An 18,330-nucleotide genomic window follows, 5' to 3' on the forward strand; every position below is an offset into this window, starting at 1 on the left:
CTGCCTTTTATGAACCCATGCTGCGTCTGCCCAATGGGACAATTTCTATCCAGGTGCCTCGCAATTTCTTCCTTGATGATAGATTCCAGCATCTTCCCTATTACCGAAGTTAAGCTCACTGGCCTATAATTTCCTGCTTTCTGCCTACCTCCTTTTTTAAACAGTGGCGTCACGTTTGCTAATTTCCAATCCACCGGCACCACCCCAGAGTCTAGTGAATTTCGGTAAATTATCACTAGTGCATCTGCAATTTCCCTAGCCATCTCCTTTAGCACTCTGGGATGCATTCCATCAGGGCCAGGAGACTTGTCTACCTTTAGCCCCATTAGCTTGCCCATCACTCCCTCCTTAGTGATAACAATCCTCTCAAGGTCCTCACCTGTCATAGCCTCATTTCTATCAGTCGCTGGCATGTTATTTGTGTCTTCCACTGTGAAGACCGACCCAAAAAACCTGTTCAGTTCCTCAGCCATTTCCTCATTTCCCATTATTAAAACTCCCTTCTCATCCTCTAAAGGACCAATATTTACCTTAGCCACTCTTTTTTGTCTTATATATTTGTAAAAACTTTTACTGTCTGTTTTTATATTCTGAGCAAGTTTACTCTCATACTCTATCTTACTCTTCTTTATAGCTTTTTTAGTAGTTTTCTGTTGCCCCCTAAAGATTTCCCAGTCCTCTAATCTCCCAGCAATCTTTGCCACTTTTTCCTTCAATTTGATACTCTCCCTTATTTCCTTAGATATCCACGGTCGATTTTCCCTCTTTCTTCCGTCCTTCCTTTTTGTTGGTATAAACCTTTGCTGAGCACTGTGAAAAATCGCTTGGAAGGTTCTCCACTGTTCCTCAACTGTTCCACCATAAAGTCTTAGCTCCCAGTCTACCTTAGCTAGTTCTTCTCTCACCCCCTTGTAATCTCCTTTGTTTAAACACAAAACACTAGTATTTGATTTTACTTTCTCACCCTCCATCTGTATTTTAAATTCCACCATATTGTGATCGCTCCTTCCGAGAGGATCCCTAACTATGAGATCATGAATCAATCCTGTCTCATTTCACAGGACAAGATCTAGGACCGCTTGTTCCCTCGTAGGTTCCATTACATACTGTTCTAGGAAACTATCGCGGATACATTCTATAAACTCCTCACGGTTGCCTTGACCGACCTGGTTAAACCAATCGACATGTAGATTAAAATCCCCCATTATAACTGCTGTACCATTTCTACATGCATCAGTTATTTCTTTGTTTATTGCCTGCCCCACCATCTCGTTACTATTTGGTGGCCGATAGACTACTCCTATCAGTGACTTTTTCGCCTTACTATTCCTGATTTCCACCCAAATGGATTCAACCTTATCCTCCATAGCACCGATGTCATCCCTTACTATTGCCCGGACGTCATCCTTAAATAACAGAGCAACACCACCTCCCTTACCATCCACTCTGTCTTTCCGAATAGTTTGATACCCTCGGATATTTAACTCCCAGTCGTGACCATCCTTTAACCATGTTTCAGTAATGGCCACTAAATCATAGTCATTTACGATGATTTGTGCCACCAACTCATTTACTTTATTCCGAATACTACGAGCATTCATGTAAAGTACACTTATGTTGGTTTTTTTACCTCTGTTTTGATTCTTAACATCTCCAGTTTTATTCCTTTTGTTATTACTGGGCCTATTCACTGTGCTCCCCTCAGTCACTGTACCTTGTACTGTCGCCCTTATGGATTTCTGACTATGTCTTCTCTGCCTTGCACTTTTCCCCTTACTTCCTTTTGTTTCTGTCCCTGTTTTACTACCTTCCAACTTCCAGCAGTGGTTCCCATCCCCCATCACGTCAGGGCCGTGGAGTACTTTCTGTTGACTTCCAGGATGGAGTCGATCAGTTGTTGCCTGGCCGCCCTCTCTTCCCTATCTCTGCCAGCCTTGTGGGCTATAATCTCTCCTCTAATCACCCCTTTCATTGCCTCCCAGAACATGGAAGGTGAGACTTCCCCGTTCCGGTTATTTGTAACATACTCGCGTATGGCCGGTGATGTTTTCTGGCAGACGCCCTTATCGGCCAAGAGGTCCGTGTCCAACCTCCATGCGGGGCATTGGGCACTGCCCGCCTCCAACCTCATGTCCATGTAACGTGGAGCGTGGTCGGAGATAACTATCGTGGAATATTCCGCCCTTAACATTCCTGGAAGCCCTGGTTTCTCTACTGTAAAGAGGTTTATTCTCAGGCTTTGTGAACCGGAAAAGAACGAGAATTCCTTCTCACCGGGATGTAGGAATCGTCAGGGGTCCACTGACCCCACTTGCTCCGTGAATGTTGCCAGCTCCCTGGCCGTGCCTGTCCTTTTCCTCGATCTGGGGTTTGATCGGTCTGTCAGTGGGTTCTGTACACAGTTAAAGTTGCTCCCCATGATCAATCGGTGCATGTCAATGTCAGTGATTTCCACCATGGTCTTTTTTAGGAAGCTTGTGTCGCCCCAGTTGGGTGCGTACGCATTTACCAGAACTACCGGTGCCCCATCTAGGACACCGCTGACCATGCTGTACCGTTCCTCTGGGTCCATAACTGCCCCGTCACTGTGAACCTAGTCTTCTCATTAATCAATATGGCCACTCGCTAGCCCTCGTCCCGTGGCATGAATGGTACACCTGTCCCACCCTTTCTTACCCGCAGTTCCTGCTCCCTCAGGTGTGTTTCCTGCACGAAGACTATGTTGACTTTCAGGCTTCTCAGATGGAAGACTCTGGATCTTTTCACTGGGCCGTTGAGTCCCTAACATTCCAGGTGATGATTCTACGGGGCTTTTTCGTCCCATCGCTCCTGAGGGATCAACCATACTTACCTGGTGGGTGTGCCCTGCACTCCGGGGTTTCCCTTTGTTCAGGGTGCACCCAACATGGCCGCCAACTGTGTGTGCGCCACAAGGGCGTGCCCCTGCACCCCAGGGTTTCCCTTTGTTAGGGGCCGTGCAAAATGGCCACGGTCACCATTCTCACCATGAGGCCAGGCCCCTGCACTCCGGGGTTTCCCTTTGCCTAGGGGCACTGATGCGACCATCAATTCACTCAAGACATGAGAGGAAGTAAACTGTGGCTTTAATCGACTTACAACTGAGCCTGCCTGTGACCAGAAGAACTGAGGGCAGACTCAGAAGACCGCAGCACTTTATACTTCAGTTAGTGGGAGGGGCCATGGGCGGAGCCAAGGGTGGAGCCCTGTACAAGCTCCTCATCTCCACCTGTGGGCAGAGCTGCACAACGGCTCACAGACAGAGCCCACAGGGACACAGTGATACACAGTGTGAATTATGTATTATACATTCACCACAGGCACCCAACATGGCCGCCATGTCACGTGGGTGCACCCCTGCACTCCGGGGCCTCCTTTTGTTTACGGACCCTTCAAAGTGGCTGCTTGCGGTGCCCTCTTGCTTCTTCAGCCTGTACCTCCCCTGCCAAGGCCTATACGAAATCCAGCTTGTTTTTCCTACTCTAATCCTTTTGTGTCCCTTCCCCCCCCCCCTCCCAATCCCACCATCTCTCCCCCTTCCTGTGTTGCCCTTTCACTGTCTCCCCCTTCCCTGTCCCTGTGCCGTCCCCCACCCCTCCCTGCTGGGAGGTGCGCCGAGGTCCCCCTTGCTTTCTGTCTTCCCGTGCTAGCTGTTTATACTAGTGTGGTGGCCCCCTCCCTGGGATGGGCTGGGCCCTTCCTTATGTCCGCTGGCTGCCCATTCTCCCTGTTTAGACCCTCAGCTGCCTTCCCCAGTCCCCGCTCCTTGCTAAGATCCAGTCTTCCCTTAATAACCAGAACGAGGCAGCACAATCCCGCGCAGCATGCTCACTGTCCAATGAGCCTTTTGCTCTATCAGAGTCTTTCCCTGTACAGCTCTCATCGCTGCCATGCCTGTCTCTGCTCCAGGCCATTGGTTCTGACAAACCTATTTGCTTCCTCCGGGGCATTGAAGTAATGCTCCTTTTTTTGGTGACCCAGAGCCTAGCTGGGAACAGCATACCGACAGGTGCTCCTTTCTTGCAGAGGACCGATTTCGCCTGGTTAAACTCGGCTCTGCCATTTGCTAGCTCTGCCCCAAAGCCCTGGGAGATTCTGATTTTCTGTACTTCCCAGGTGCTCACTTTGGTCCGTCTAGCCCACCGCAGGATCCTCTCACGGTCCTGGTATCGGTGGAGTTTTGCGACAATCGCCCTCGGCTGCTCCCTGGCCTTGGCTTTCAGTCTGCGATCTGTGTGCTCCATCAAGCTCTGGGGTTTGGGAAAGATGTCTCTCCCAACTAAGTTGCCCAGCATTTGGGTGAGATAGTCCGTCGGGTCTTTGCCCTCAATGCCTTCCGGCAGACCCATGATCCTGATTTTTTGTCGTCAGGACCTGTTCCCCTGGTCCTTGACTTTCCCCCCTAAGTTCCCCAGGGCCGCCAACAACCCTTTCACTCCACCTCCAGGGCGACAATTCTGTCGCTCTGGTCCCTCGAGGTCTTTTCCAGGTTGAGGATCGCCCTCTCCTGAGTCGCCACTTTCTTCTCCGGCCCATCGATGGCCACCGCCTCTGCCACCACCGCCTTGACCGCCACCTGGGTCTCTGTCCTGATCGCCGCCTTCACGGCGGTCAACTCCTTCATCAGGGAGTTCTTCCATCCGTCTCCAGGTGGTGGGAGGGAGGCTGGTGCTGGGGTCGTTGGCCACCCTCTCTCCTGGGTGGCCGGGGCCCCTTCACCTCGTGGGTCCGCCGTCTCGTCCGCCTGCTGGTCGCCGCTCTTTCCGCCGCTTCTACCGTCTCTTCGGCCCCACGAGCTCCCGTTTGCTGCCATCCTTTCTCCGTTACCCTCCTTTTGCTTTTGGGGGATTTTTTCCCTTTGCAATTTGGACAAAATTCAACTAAAAGGGCCTTTCTTCTGTCCTGGTTTGGAAAACTCACCAAGGCTCCTTAGGCACAACCACTACATTCTAGAAGGACAAGGACAGCACATACCTGGGAACCCCACCGCCTGGAGATTCCCCTCCAAACCACTCACCAGCCTGGCATGGACATATATTGTGTTTTTTCACTGTCGTTGGGTCAAAATTCTGGAATTTCCTCCCTAACAGCACGGTGGGTGTACCTACACCACAAGGGCAGCAGCGGTTCAAGAAGGCAGCTCACCACCACCTTCTGAAGGGCAACGAGGGATGGGCAGTGAATGCTGGCCTAGGCAGCGAGGCCCACATCCTGTAAATGAATGATACAGGGTTGGAAATTCAACTCCAAATGGAGTAGCACCTGAAGGTTGCAGACAATCTGGTTTAACCGGAGACATTGGCCAGAAAGGGCTGAAATTGGTGGCAAAGGCACAGAGATTTTGGTGGGGACACCACTTTGGTCTTTTAGCAGGAAATCGCAGGAAATTCCTGCTCCTGTCAGACCGGATGTCGGGGACGCAGTCTAACAACACAATAGGCGTCTGTCAGATGAAATGGTTGGTAGTTCCCAGGGCTTTGCTGTTGACTGTTGGACTGACTGACATGCCTGTCTAATCTTATCCTTGATTCTTGATTGGGATATGATTTCCGCTCATCATACCTGAAGTGAGTCAGTGTCATTGGGGGTTTGCAGCTGATTGGTGCCAACTTTGCCTGGTTCTCCCTTTCAAGGGTTGCCGGAGAACAATCAGGCACCAGAAACTCATCTGCTTTTCCCTCTCCATAATCTGAGGCCGTCACCTCATGTCACCTACAATTAGTTAACCGAAGGGGGGTAAGGAATGAGATAAACCAACAACTGGATGGTGAAACAGGGCATACTGGATCAAAACCCAGGAATGCTCTACCTTACATCACCTCATGGACTGCAGGAGACAGAGAGTCGGAATAAATGGGTCTTTCTCTTGAATGAAAAAATGAAATGAAAATCGCTTATTGTCACGAGTAGGCTTCAATGAAGTTACTGTGAAAAGCCCCTAGTCGCCACATTCCGGCGCCTGTCCGGGGAGGCTGGTCCGGGAACCCCACCCTAAGGGCAATTCTGGACACTAAGGGGCAATTTAGCGTGGCCAATCCACCTAACCCTGCACATCTTTTGGACTGTGGGAGGAAACCGGAGCACCCGGAGGAAACCCACGCAGAGACGGGGAGGACGTGCAGACTCCGCACAGACAGTGACCCAAGCCGGGAATCGAACCTGGGACCCTGCAGCTGTGAAGCAATTGTGCTAACCACTATGCTACCGTGATGATCATGAATCGAACCGTGCTGCTGGCCTGCTTGGTGTGCTTTAAAAGCCAGCGATTTTGCTCAGTGAGCTAAACCAGCACATGACAAGATGTAATTAGCAGGGTGCCAAAGGGTTCGGTCTTGGGCCCCAACTATTTACAATCTATATTAACGAATTGGATACAGGGGATAGACGTCTTTATAGCTAAATACGCAAATGCCACTACAATCGGTGGGACAGTAAGTTGCAATGAGGAAATAGGAGCCTTACAAATGGATATAGGAGAGTTAGGAGAGTGGGCCAAAATGTGGCAGATGGAGTTTAATGTGGATAAGTGTGAGGTCATGCATTTTGGTCAGAAAAATGGAAAGCAACTTATTATCTAAATGGGGAGAGACTTCAGGGTGCTCCGGTGCAGAGGGATCTGGGTGTCCTTGTGCATGGGTCACAAAACTAGCAATGCAGGTACAGCGGGTAATAAAGAAAGCAACTGGAATGTTGGCATTTATAGCGAAAGGAATTGAGTGTAAAGATAAGGAAGTGTTGCTGCAACTATACAAGGCATTGATGAGACCACACAGTTTTGATCCCTTTATTTGAGGACAGATGTAGTGGCATTGGAGGCAGTTCAGAGGAGGTTCACTAGGTTGATTCCCGAGATGAGGTGTTTATTATATGAAGCGAAATTGAACAGTTTAGGCAAATACTCTCTAGAGTTAAGAAGACTGAAGGGAGAACTAATTGAGGTATACAAGATGCTAAAAGGTTTGGATAAAGTAGACGTGGAGTGAATGCTTCCTCTTGTGGGGCATTCTAGAATGAGAGGTCACAGTCTCAGGATAAGAGGTAGCAAATTTAAAACAGAGATGAGGAGAAACTACTTTCCCCAGAGTGCGGTGGATGCTGGGACAGTGAGTAAATTTAAGGAGGAGTTAGACAGATTTTTAATTGGTAATGGGTTGAAGGGTTATGGAGAACGGGTAGAATGGTGGAGTTGAGGCCAGGATGAGATCAGCCATGATCACATTGAATGGTGGAGAGGCTAAATTGCCTACTGCTGCTCCTAATTCTTATGTTCTAACGAAGAAGTACTCTGTCTAATTCCACCATTTCAGCTCTTGGGCTGTAGCCCTATAGGTAACAGCACCTTAAGCACAAACCTGGGCTGGTTTAGCTCACTCAGCTAAATCACTGGCTTTTAAAGCAGACCAAGCAGGCCAGTAGCACGGTTCGATTCCCGTACCAGCCTCCCTGGACAGGCACCAGAATGTGGCGACTAGGGGCTTTTCACAGTAACTTCATTGAAGTCTACTCGTGGCAATAAGCGATTTTCATTTCATTCAATCTGGTGAACTTGATTAATAAGCAGATTTCTTGATTAATCAGAGGATCAAGGGTTAGGGGGAGAAGGCAGGAGAATGGGGATGAGGAACATTTCCGCCATGATTAAATGGCGGAGCAGACTCAATGGACTGAATGGCCTAATTCTGCTCTTATGTCTTCTGATCTGTCAAGGATGGGTAATCAATGCTGACTTTGTCGATGATGACCACATCCTGAGAATTAACAATAAAGATAGACCAAAGGGCCTTGCTTGCACATATTTGTCTTCTGAGAACTTTGACCTTTGCCCCTCCCATGCGCTCCACTGAAGCGATTGACATCCATTAGCATTTTGCTGAGTTTGTTTGTAAATTTAGAGTACCCAATTCATTTTGTTTCAATTAAGGGGCAATATAGTGTGGCCAATCCACCTACACTGCACGTCTTTTGGGTTGTGGGGGCGAAACCCACGCAAACACGGGGAGAATGTGCAAACTCCACATGACCAGTGACCCAGAGCCGGGATCGAACCTGGGACCTCGGCACCGAGAGGCAACAGGGCTAATCCACTGTGCCCCCGTGCTGCCCTGCGTTTTGCTGAGTTTAGTAAGTTTCTAATGTTTCAACGGAACCACCACAAACCCTATCTCAGTAAAGACTGGGGTTAAACAAGGCTCTATCATTTGCATCAATCCAGTAAATGATCCACCCAGGTTTGGAGATTATCTACAGAACCGACAGGAAACTATCCAGCCTTCAATCCACAACCAAAACCATTCCAAACCTCAGTCATTAAGCTTCAAGATGCAGGTGACACTTGTGTGTGTGTGTGTGTGTGTACTCACCCTGAAACTGACCTCCATGTCATTGTCAAATCCTTCTCTGAAACATACGATAGAAATGGTCCTTCACTCAATACCTGGAAAACCACAGTCCTCTCCCAGTCAGCACCTGCCGCAAAACCCTTACCCCCAATGGCGAGATCCTGGACAATGTGGACAGTTTTCCATATTGTGGCGGTCTCCTCCTGCCAGTGACGGACATAGACGATGAAATTCATCATCACCTCCATTGTGCAACAACACTCGACTTCTTCAAGGATAGTTCAGAAGTCAGGGAGGGATGGGGACTTTGAGGTTTAAAAAAAAGGAGGCAGAGTGGGTGGAGGATAACGGCAGGGAGAGTGGGGTGTGGGGGTGTTGGTTGTTTATTTGTTATGAGATTTCCTGTTTGTTCTCTTTTTGGTTTTTGTTATGTTTGACAGACATATATAAATGCCTGAATAAAAATATTTTATTAAAAATAGGATGGCGATAGGCTCCATGACTTCGCACACATTACCTCCCTTGCCGTGACTTACTGAGTTCTATGCGCTAACTTGGCAAATTAATCACCGTATAGTTGCCCATCAATGCATATAGTTATCAATGTGACCTCCGACCAGCTGGTGGCGATAGAGATCTACCCTGTGACTCGAGATATCCGGCAGTTGGTAATAAGTCGTACATGAGAATAGTGGCACTAGACCCTGGTGGTGCTACAGTTGTGGGAGATATATATTGGAGCGCGTCCCAACATGGCGTTGAAAGTGTATCCTGAACTCTTGTAGTAATTGTGAGCAGGCGCGGCGTGGGAGGCTGTGCACCATTTTATCATCCTGTGTCTCCCTTCATCTCTGGTGGTGTTCATAGGAAAATCAAGTTATGTCTAATGATTGTATCGAACCAGTTATAATCTCCCCATCGGGGGTGGCATGGTAGCACAGTGGTTAGCACAAATTCTTCACAGCGCCAGGGTCCCAGGTTCGATTCCCCGCTGGTTCACTGTCTGTGCGGAGTCTGCACGTTCTCCCCCGTGTCTGCGTGGGTTTCCTCCGGGTGCTCCGGTTTCCTCCCACAGTCCAAAGACGTGCAGGTTAGGTGGATTGGCCATGATAAATTGCCCTTAGTGTCCAAAAAGGTTAGGTGGGGTTATTGGGTTACAGGGCTAGGGTGAAGGGTTGAGCTTGGGTGGGGTGCTCTTTCCAAGGGCTGGTGCAGGCCTGATGGGCCAAATGGCCTCATTCTGCACTGTAATTTCTATGAATTGCTATGAAAGTTCATGTGCGCTGAGCCATTTTTTCCTTGCTGACTGCTCTGTATTTATTTTGCGATGTTGTTGCATTGTTTGTAAAAATATAAAATCCTAATAAATGTGCTTTTTTGTTAAACCTCTCCAGGGCCTTAGATTTTCCTTGATTATTGATTCTAAAACTTTAAAAACCATTGATGTCAAACTGATCTCATCCACTGGCTGCAGAAAATTAGAGGACATGTTCACTGGTTTAGCACACTGGACTAAATCGCTGGCTTTTAAAGCAGACCAAGGCAGGCCAGCAGCACGGTTCAATTCCCGTACCAGCCTCCCCGAACAGGCGCTGTAATGTGGTGACTAGGGGCTTTTCACAGTAACTTCATTTGAAGCCTACTTGTGACAATAAGCGATTTTCATTTTCATTTCATTTTTTTTCCCACACGGATTTAAGTTGATTGGTAGAAAATCAATTGACATGAATTGTGATGTGGAGTTCACTGCTTGAAAAGATAGTGGTTTCCAAAAGAAAACTTGAAAGGGTTTTGTTTCTACAGGACGATGGGGAAAGAGCAGGGAGTGAGCGGCTAGCTCTAGAGAGGAATTGGCACAGGCATCACAGAATTGCTACAGTGCAGGTGGAGGCCATTTGATCTACTGTACCTGCAAATGCTCTTCAAATGAGCAACTCGCCCAGTTCTATTCTCCCGCCTTCCGCCTCTGATATTCAACGTATAAATTCCAACAGGGCTGAACAGACTAGACACAGGAGGAGGATGTTTTCCCTGGTTGGGGAATCTAGAACCGGGAACACAGTGGGATGGACCACTTAGGACAGAGATGAGGAAAGATTTCTTCATTGGAGTTGGAGGAAAATGTAACTGGTCTGATTAGTAAGTTTGCGGACGACACAAAGGTTGGTGGAATTGCGGATTGTGATGAGGACTGTCAGAGGATACAGCAGGATTTAGATTGGAGACTTGGGCGGAGAGATGGAAGATGGAGTTTAATCCGGACAAATATGAGGTAATGCATTTTGGAAGATCTAATGCAGGTAGGGAATATACAGGGAATGGTAGAACCCTCAAGAGTATTGACAGTCAGAGAGATCTAGGTGTACAGGTCCACAGGTCACTGAAAGGGGCAACACAGGTGGAGAAGGCAGTCAAGAAGGCATACGGCATGCCTGCCTTCATTGGCCGGGGCATTGAGTATAAGAATTGGCAAGTCATGTTGCAGCTGTATAGAACCTTGGTTAGGCCACACTTGGAGTATAGTGTTCAATTCTGGTCGCCACACTACCAGAAGGATGCGGAGGCTTTAGAGAGGGTGCAGAAGGGATTTACCAGGATGTTGCCTGGTATGGAGGGCATTAGTTATGAGGAGCGGTTGAATAAACTCGGTTTGTTCTCACTGGAACGACGGAGGTTGAGGGGCGTCCTGATAGAGGTCTACAAAATTATGAGGGGTATAGACAGAGTGGATAGTCAGAGGCTTTTCCCAGGGTAGAGGGGTCAATTACTCGGGGGCAAAGGTTTAAGGTGCGAGGGGCAAGGTTTAGAGGAGATGTACGAGGTAAGTTTTTTACACAGAGGGTAGTGGGTGCCTGGAACTCGCTGCCGGAGGAGGTGGTGGAAGCAGGGACGATAGTGATATTTAAGGGGCATCTTGACAAATACATGAATAGGATGGGAATAGAGGGATACGGACCCATGAAGTGTCGAAGATTTTAGTTTAGACGGGCAGCATGGTCAGTACAGGCTTGGAGGGCCGAAGGGCCTGTTCCTGTGCTGTACTTTTCTTTGTTCTTTGACCTTTGTTGACTGAGAGGCTGGTGAACCTGTGGAATCCGCTATCACAGAAGAGCTGTGGAGGCTCAGTCACTGAATGTATTCAAGACAGAGACAGATACATTTTTAGGTTTTAATGGGATCGGGGGTATGGGGATAGAGTGGGATTATGGCATTGAGATCGAGGATCAGTCCTTGATCATGATGACTGGCAGAGCCAGCTCGAAGGGCCGAATGGCCTTTTCCTGCTCCTAGTTTCTATGCTTCTTTGATCAGCCTGTTGTTAGTAGGAATGTCCTTTCCCCGGGATTCTCCATCCGTTCACGCTGGGGGGGTTTCTCCATCCCACGCTGCGGCACACCGGTGGGATGCTCCATTTCTCCGGCTGGTCAATGGGGTTTCCCATTGTGGGGCAGCCCCACTCTGTCGGGAATCCCCCGGGCTGCCGGCAAAACGGAGCATCCCGCCAGCGGTGAATCCAGCCCCCTGTCTCATTTGCTGAAAACGATGTCGAGTTTGCCGCTCTCCAATCCTTTGGCACCTCCTCCGTGTCTGGGGGAGTTTAGAAGATTAGAGAAGCAGTTCTGCTATCCCCCCCCCCCCCCCCCCCCCCCCAACACACTTTCTTTAACAATCTGGGATACTATTAATTTTCACTCTCACCAGTCCCTCTCCCATCGCAGGCAGCTAAGTAATCTTGCTATGCATATGTTTCAGTGGTTAGCACTGCTGCCTCACAGCACCAGGGATCCAGGTTCAATTCCCACCTTGGGTGACTGTCTGTGTGGAGTTTGCACATTTTCTCCGTGCCTGCGTGGGTTGTTTGTTCTTTAGAACAGCTCCTCTTCAATCAACTAATGCACTAAGTTTAGTCTCTGTACAACTGTTCTCTGGGATAGAGTTGAAGTCAGCGCAGAACTGTGGGGTGAAAGAACATTGAGACAGTTACATTATCTTCCCAGATAGTGGGCCCGACACAACAGTAAATGTAGCTCCTGCTGGTGGGTCCTTTGCCAATTATGTTCAGTCTGTCTCCTCTGGTTCCCAATCCACCCGCTCATGGAGAAAAGAGGCTCAGAATATCTGGGGAAGCAAAGTATGCCATAACTTTATAAATCATTGGTCAGCCCTCAGGATTTTAAATCTCTCTGTCAGACCTCCTCTCGGCTTTCTCTCCTCCAAGGGAAACAAGGTGGAATCGTGGTTAGCACTGCTGCCTCACAGCGCCAGCGAGCCAGGTTCAGTTCCGGCCTTGGGTGACTGTCTATGTGGGGTTCAGTAGGGTTACAGGGATAGGGCGGAGGAGTGGCCTAGGTAGGGTGCTCTTTCAGAGGGTGGGCGCAGACTCGATGGGCTGAATGGCCTCCTTCTGCACTGTCGGGATTCTATAATTCCATGAACTACTTCAATCCATCGACGTGACTGAAGTTCCTCATCCCCGGAACCATTCTCCTGAATCCTTTCTCCTCTCTCTCTCACCCTCTCTCTCTCTCTAATTGCCTTCACATCCTTCCTTTTTTTTTAATAAACAATTTTATTGAGGTAGTTTTTGGCTTTATAAACAGTTACAGACATCATCAGAAAGGAAGCAAAAAAGGCAAAAATGTGCAAACATCCACGTACTTTCAATACTTCCATCGTACCGTATTGCACAAGCCTGCTCCCCTCCCACCCGTACTACCCGCCATATTTTCCCTCCTACTCTATTCTACCCCCCCCCCCCCCCCCCTCCCCCCACCCCCCTGCTGACGCTCACTCTCCCGCAAAGAAGTCAATAAATGGTTGCCACCTCCGGGTGAACCCCTGCACAGATCCCCTCAAGGCGAACTTAATTTTTTCCATCCCCAGGAAACTTGACATGTCCGCAAGCCACCACTCAGTCTTCGGGGGCTTTGAGTCCCTCCACGCCAATAATATTCGTCGCCGGGCTATCAGGGAAGCAAAGGCCAAAACATCGGCCTCTTTCTCCCCCTGGACGTCCGGGTCTTCCGAAACCCCAAAAATTGCCACCCCTGGACTCATCACCACCCTTGTTTTTAGCACCTGGGACATGACCCCCGCAAATCCCTCCCAGTACCCCCTCAGCTCAGGGCATGCCCAAAACATGTGCACATGGTTCGCTGGTCCTCCTGCGCACCTAGCGCATTTGTCCTCTATCCCGGAAAATTTGCTCATCCGAGCCACCGTCATATGGGCCCGGTGAACGACCTTAAATTGGATCAGCCCGAGCCTAGCACATGTCGCGGTCGAGTTTACCCTACTCAGGGCCTCTGCCCACAGCCCATCCTCCAATTCCCCGCCTAGCTCCTCCTCCCATTTAAGTTTCAGTTCCTTTGTCTGGGACCCTTCCTCCCTCATGAGCACCTTATATATACCCGAGACTCTGCCCTCCCCTTCTTCCCTCCTAGAGACTATTCTGTCTAGGATCCCCATTGGCGGGAGGCGCGGGAAAGATGGGACCTGTCTACGAACAAAGTCCCGCAGCTGTAAGTATCTAAAATCATTTCCCCTTACCAACCCAAATTTCTCCTCCAAGCTCCTCAAACTCGCGAAGCTCCCTTCCAGGAACATATCACCCACCCTTCCCGCCCCTGCTCGCCGCCATACTCGGAACCCCCCATCCATACTGCCGGGGGCAAACCGATGGTTGTCGCAGATTGGCGCCCAGACAGACGCCCCCATCTCCCCCACATGCCTCCTCCACTGGCCCCATATCCGCAGGGTCGCCACCACTACCGGGCTGGTGGTGTACTTGGCCGGCGGCAGCGGTAGAGGAGCCGTGACCAGGGCTTCCAAACTGGAGCCCCTGCACGAAGCCGCCTCCACCCGCTCCCAAATAGACCCCATACCCACCATCCACTTCCTTATCATAGCGATGTTGGCCGCCCAGTAATAATTTTTTTTTTTTTTTATAAATTTAGATTACCCAATTATTTTTTCCAATTAAGGGGCAATTTAGCGTGTCCAATCCACCTACTCTGCACATTTTTGGGTTGTGGGGGCGAAACCCACGCAGACACGGGGAGAATGTGCAAACTCTACACGGACAATGACCCAGAGCCGGGATCGAACCTGGGACCTCAGCGCCGTGAGGCGGTTGTGCTAACCACTGGCCCAGTAATAATTGACCAGACTCGGCAAAGCCAGCCCTCCCTCGCTGCGGTTCCTCTCCAACATCGCCTTCTTCACCCGCGGAGACTTTCCCGCCCAGACAAAGCTCATGATCAGCCCGTTAACTCTTTTGAAGAAGGACTGTGGGATAAAGATCGGGAGGCACTGAAAAATAAACAAAAATCGAGGGAGGATTGTCATCTTTACAGTCTGCACCCTCCCTGCCAGCGACAGCGGGAGTGCATCCCATCTCCGAAACTCTCCCTTCATTTGCTCCACCACCCTGGCCAAATTTAACTTATGCAGCCTGCCCCAGTCTCGTGCCACCTGGATTCCCAAATACCGGAAATTTTCCTCCTTCACATCCTTCCTAAGCGGCAAGGTAACACAGTGGTTGGCACTGTGGCTTCACAGCTCCAGGGTCCCAAGTTAGATTCCCGGCTCGGGTCACTGTCGGTGCGGAGTCTGCACGTTCTCCCCCCGTGTCGGCGTGGGTTTCCTCCGGGTGCTCCGGTTTCCACCCACAAGTCCAAAGACGTGCAGGTTAGGTGGATTGGCCATGATACATTGCCCCTTAGCGTCCAAAACATTAGGCAGGGTTAGGGTGGAGACGTGGGCTTAAGTAGGCTGCTCTTTCCAAGGGCTGGTGCAGATTCAATGGGCCGAATGGCAAACTTTGAAGTTGCGCCCTGCGCACCCAGGTCTCGGTGGTGTATGGCCAGGGTCCATGATGGAGTGAATGGCTCCCTCTGTCTCTCTAACATCAAAGCAGCATTCATTTATTCCTTCTAATTGTGTAGTCTGCTGATACGTTCATTCCACCTCCCTGCCCTGATTGGGATTATGAAATACCAGTGACTCGACCCGCATGTGACCTGGAATCCGCCCCATTGCAAAAATACTTCAACAGGATTTTGCAAAGTAGTTTCATTGTACGTTCGGGGAACTTGCTCGATTAATTAGTGCTAATTCATTTCCGGATGGTGAAACTGGGACTTTAGGAATGACTGCTTTCCCCACCCCATTGCGGGAAATCCTCATCGCTGACTCTGGATGTGGGAGCCAAATTCTCCACGATTGCCCCTGGAGTCTCCAGCAAGTTAAGGTGAATTTCCTGGGTGTTTCCAGAATTGGTGCCTTTCATTGAATGTTTTACTTAATTAACTCTAATTATAAAACAGAGTTGGCTGGGGTGGGGAGGACTGGCAGTGGCTGATTGAGACTGGGAGGCAAGAGGACAAAGCCGGTTAAAACTCTATTTTTAAAATTAGTTCTTGGGATATGGGCGTCGCTGGCTAGGCCATCATTTGTTGCCCATCCCTAATTGCCCTTGAACTGAGTGGCTTGCTTGGCCACTTCAGAGTGGGGCAGTTACGTGTCAACCACATTGCCGTGTAGGTCTGGAGTCACATGTAGGCCAGACCAGGTAAGGACGGCAGATTTCCTTCCCTAAAGGATATTAGCGAGCCAGATGTGGGTTTTTATGACAATCAGCAATGGTTTCATGGTCACCATTAGACTTTTAATTCCAGATTATTTTTTAAAAATATTTTCATCAGGGTATTTGTTTTTATAATAATAACAATAACAGCGACATAAACATGGTACAATTAACATTTCCACCCCCATCCCAATCTTCACACACCCGAATCATACAACAACAGTCTGCCACCCCCCCCCCCCCCCCCCCCCCCCACTTTTGGAATTCTGCATCTGCCAACATTTTAATTTTCCCCGGGAAAGTCGACGAACGGCTGCCACTTCCGGGTGAACCTGACCATTGACCCCCTTGAGGGGAACTTTATTTTCTCGAGACTGAGAAACCCAGCCATGTCACTAACCCAGGTCTCTGCCCTCGGGGGCTTCGAGTCCCTCCACATTAATCAGATCCGTCTCCGGGCTACCAGGGAGGCAAAGGCCAAGACGTCGGCCTCTTTCGCCCCCTGAACTCCCGGCACTTCCGACACTCCAAAGATCGCTACCTCCAGACCCGGCACCACCCGTGTTTTTAGCACCGTGGACATTGCCTCAGCAAAATCCTGCCAAAACCCTCTAAGCTTCGGGCATGCCCAAAACACGTGGACATGATTTGCTGGGCTCCCCGCGCACCTCGCACACCTGTCCTCTACCCCGAATACCTTGCTCATTCTAGCCGCTGTCATGTGTACCTGGTGGACTACCCAGGCTAAGCCTGGCACATGATGAGGAGGTATTAACCCTGCTTAGGGCATCTGCCCACAGACCCGCCTTTATTTCTCCTCCTAGCTCGTCCTCCCACTTGCCCTTCAGCTCCTCCACCGGAGTTTCCTCCGATTCCAAAAGCTCCTAGTAAATATCTGATACCTTCCCCTCTCCCCCCGTGGTGGCAGCAGCGGAAAGGCCGGCACCTGTTTTCTCAAGAAGTCTCGCACCTGCAGATACCTAAACCCATTCCCTGCTGGCAATTCAAATTTATCCTCCAAGGCTTTCAAGCTGGGGAAGCTCCCGTCTATAAATAGATCTCCCATCCTTCTAATTCCTGCCCTTTGCCATCTCCGGAACCCACGATCCAGCCTACCCGGAACAAACCGATGGTTATTATAAATTGGGGTCCAAACTGATGCTCCTTCCACTCTCTTATGTCTCCTCCACTGACCCCAGAATCTCAGAGCCGCCACCACCACTTTGTGGAGTATCGGGCCGGCGAGAACGGAAGAGGTGCCATTATCAGTGCTCCCAATCCTGTGTCTACATGATGCCGCCTCCATCCACTCCCTACCGACCCCTCCCCCACGACCCACTTCCTAATCATGGCTCTATTAGCCGCACAGTAGTAATTGCAAAGGTTCGGCAGCGCTAACCCACCCTCCCTCCGACTGCGCTACAGCAACACTTTCTTCACTCGCGGGGTTTTACCCACCCACACAACGCTCAAAATAACCTTATTCGCCCGCTTGAAATAGGCCCTCGGGATGAAGATGGGGAGGCACGGAAAGACAAACAGAAATCTGGGGAGGACCGTCATTTTCACAGTCTTTACCCTCCCCGCCAGTGGTAACGGGAGCATGTCCCATCTCTTAAAGTCCCCTTCCATTTGTTCTACGAGGCAGGATAAGGTTTAACTTGTACAGTGCCTCCCATTCCCTGGCCACCTGGATTCCCAGATATCGAAAGCTCCTTCCTACCATTCTAATGGCAGCTCTCCCAGTCTCTTCTGCCCTCTTGCCTGGATCGCGAACATCTCGCTTTTCCCCATGCTCAATTTATACCCCGAAAAATTACCGAATTCCTGAGGAGCCGCATAACTTGCCCCATCCCCTCCAACGGGTCTGAAATATACAAGGGCAGGTCATCTGCGTAGAGCGAGACCCGGTGCTCCACCCCTCCCCTCGAACCAGCCATTTCCAGTTCCTACAGGCTCTTAACGCCATGGCCAATGGCTCTATGGCCAGAGCAAACAGTAACGGGGAGAGGGGGCACCCTTGCCTCGTCCCTCGGTGTAGTTTAAAATACCCCGACCTCAGACGGTTTGTACGCACACTCGCTACTGGTGCCTGATAGAGCAACCGCACCCAGTCAATAAAGCCCTCACCAAACCCAAACCTTCCCAGCACCTCCCACAGGTAATCCCACTGACCCGATCAAAAGCCTTCTCCGCATCCATCGCTACCACCACCTCCATCTCTCCTCCTTCTGAGGGCATCATAATAACATTTAAAAGTCTTTGAACATTGGCCTCGAGTTGCCTGCCCTTTGAAAATCCCGTCTGGTCTTCCCCTATCATCCCCGAGACACAGTCCTCTATCCTTGTGGCCAGTATCTTAGCCAGCTGTTTGGAATCCACATT

General features: G+C 49.9%; 1 protein-coding gene across 1 annotated transcript in view; it reads left to right on the forward strand.

Annotated features, from left to right (window-relative positions):
- Nucleotides 1–15,455: 15,455 nt before the first annotated feature.
- LOC119966633 (riboflavin transporter 2-like) overlaps nt 15,456–18,330 on the forward strand; it is a 45,235-nt gene continuing 42,360 nt past the window's right edge. Inside the window, exon 1 of the mRNA XM_038798661.1 lies at nt 15,456–15,609. The gene's annotated coding sequence lies outside the window, so the exon portion shown is untranslated. The remainder of the gene's footprint in view (nt 15,610–18,330) is intronic.

The sequence above is a fragment of the Scyliorhinus canicula genome, chromosome 5 (genome assembly GCF_902713615.1).
Source record: "Scyliorhinus canicula chromosome 5, sScyCan1.1, whole genome shotgun sequence".
Taxonomy (NCBI): Eukaryota; Metazoa; Chordata; class Chondrichthyes; order Carcharhiniformes; family Scyliorhinidae; genus Scyliorhinus; species Scyliorhinus canicula.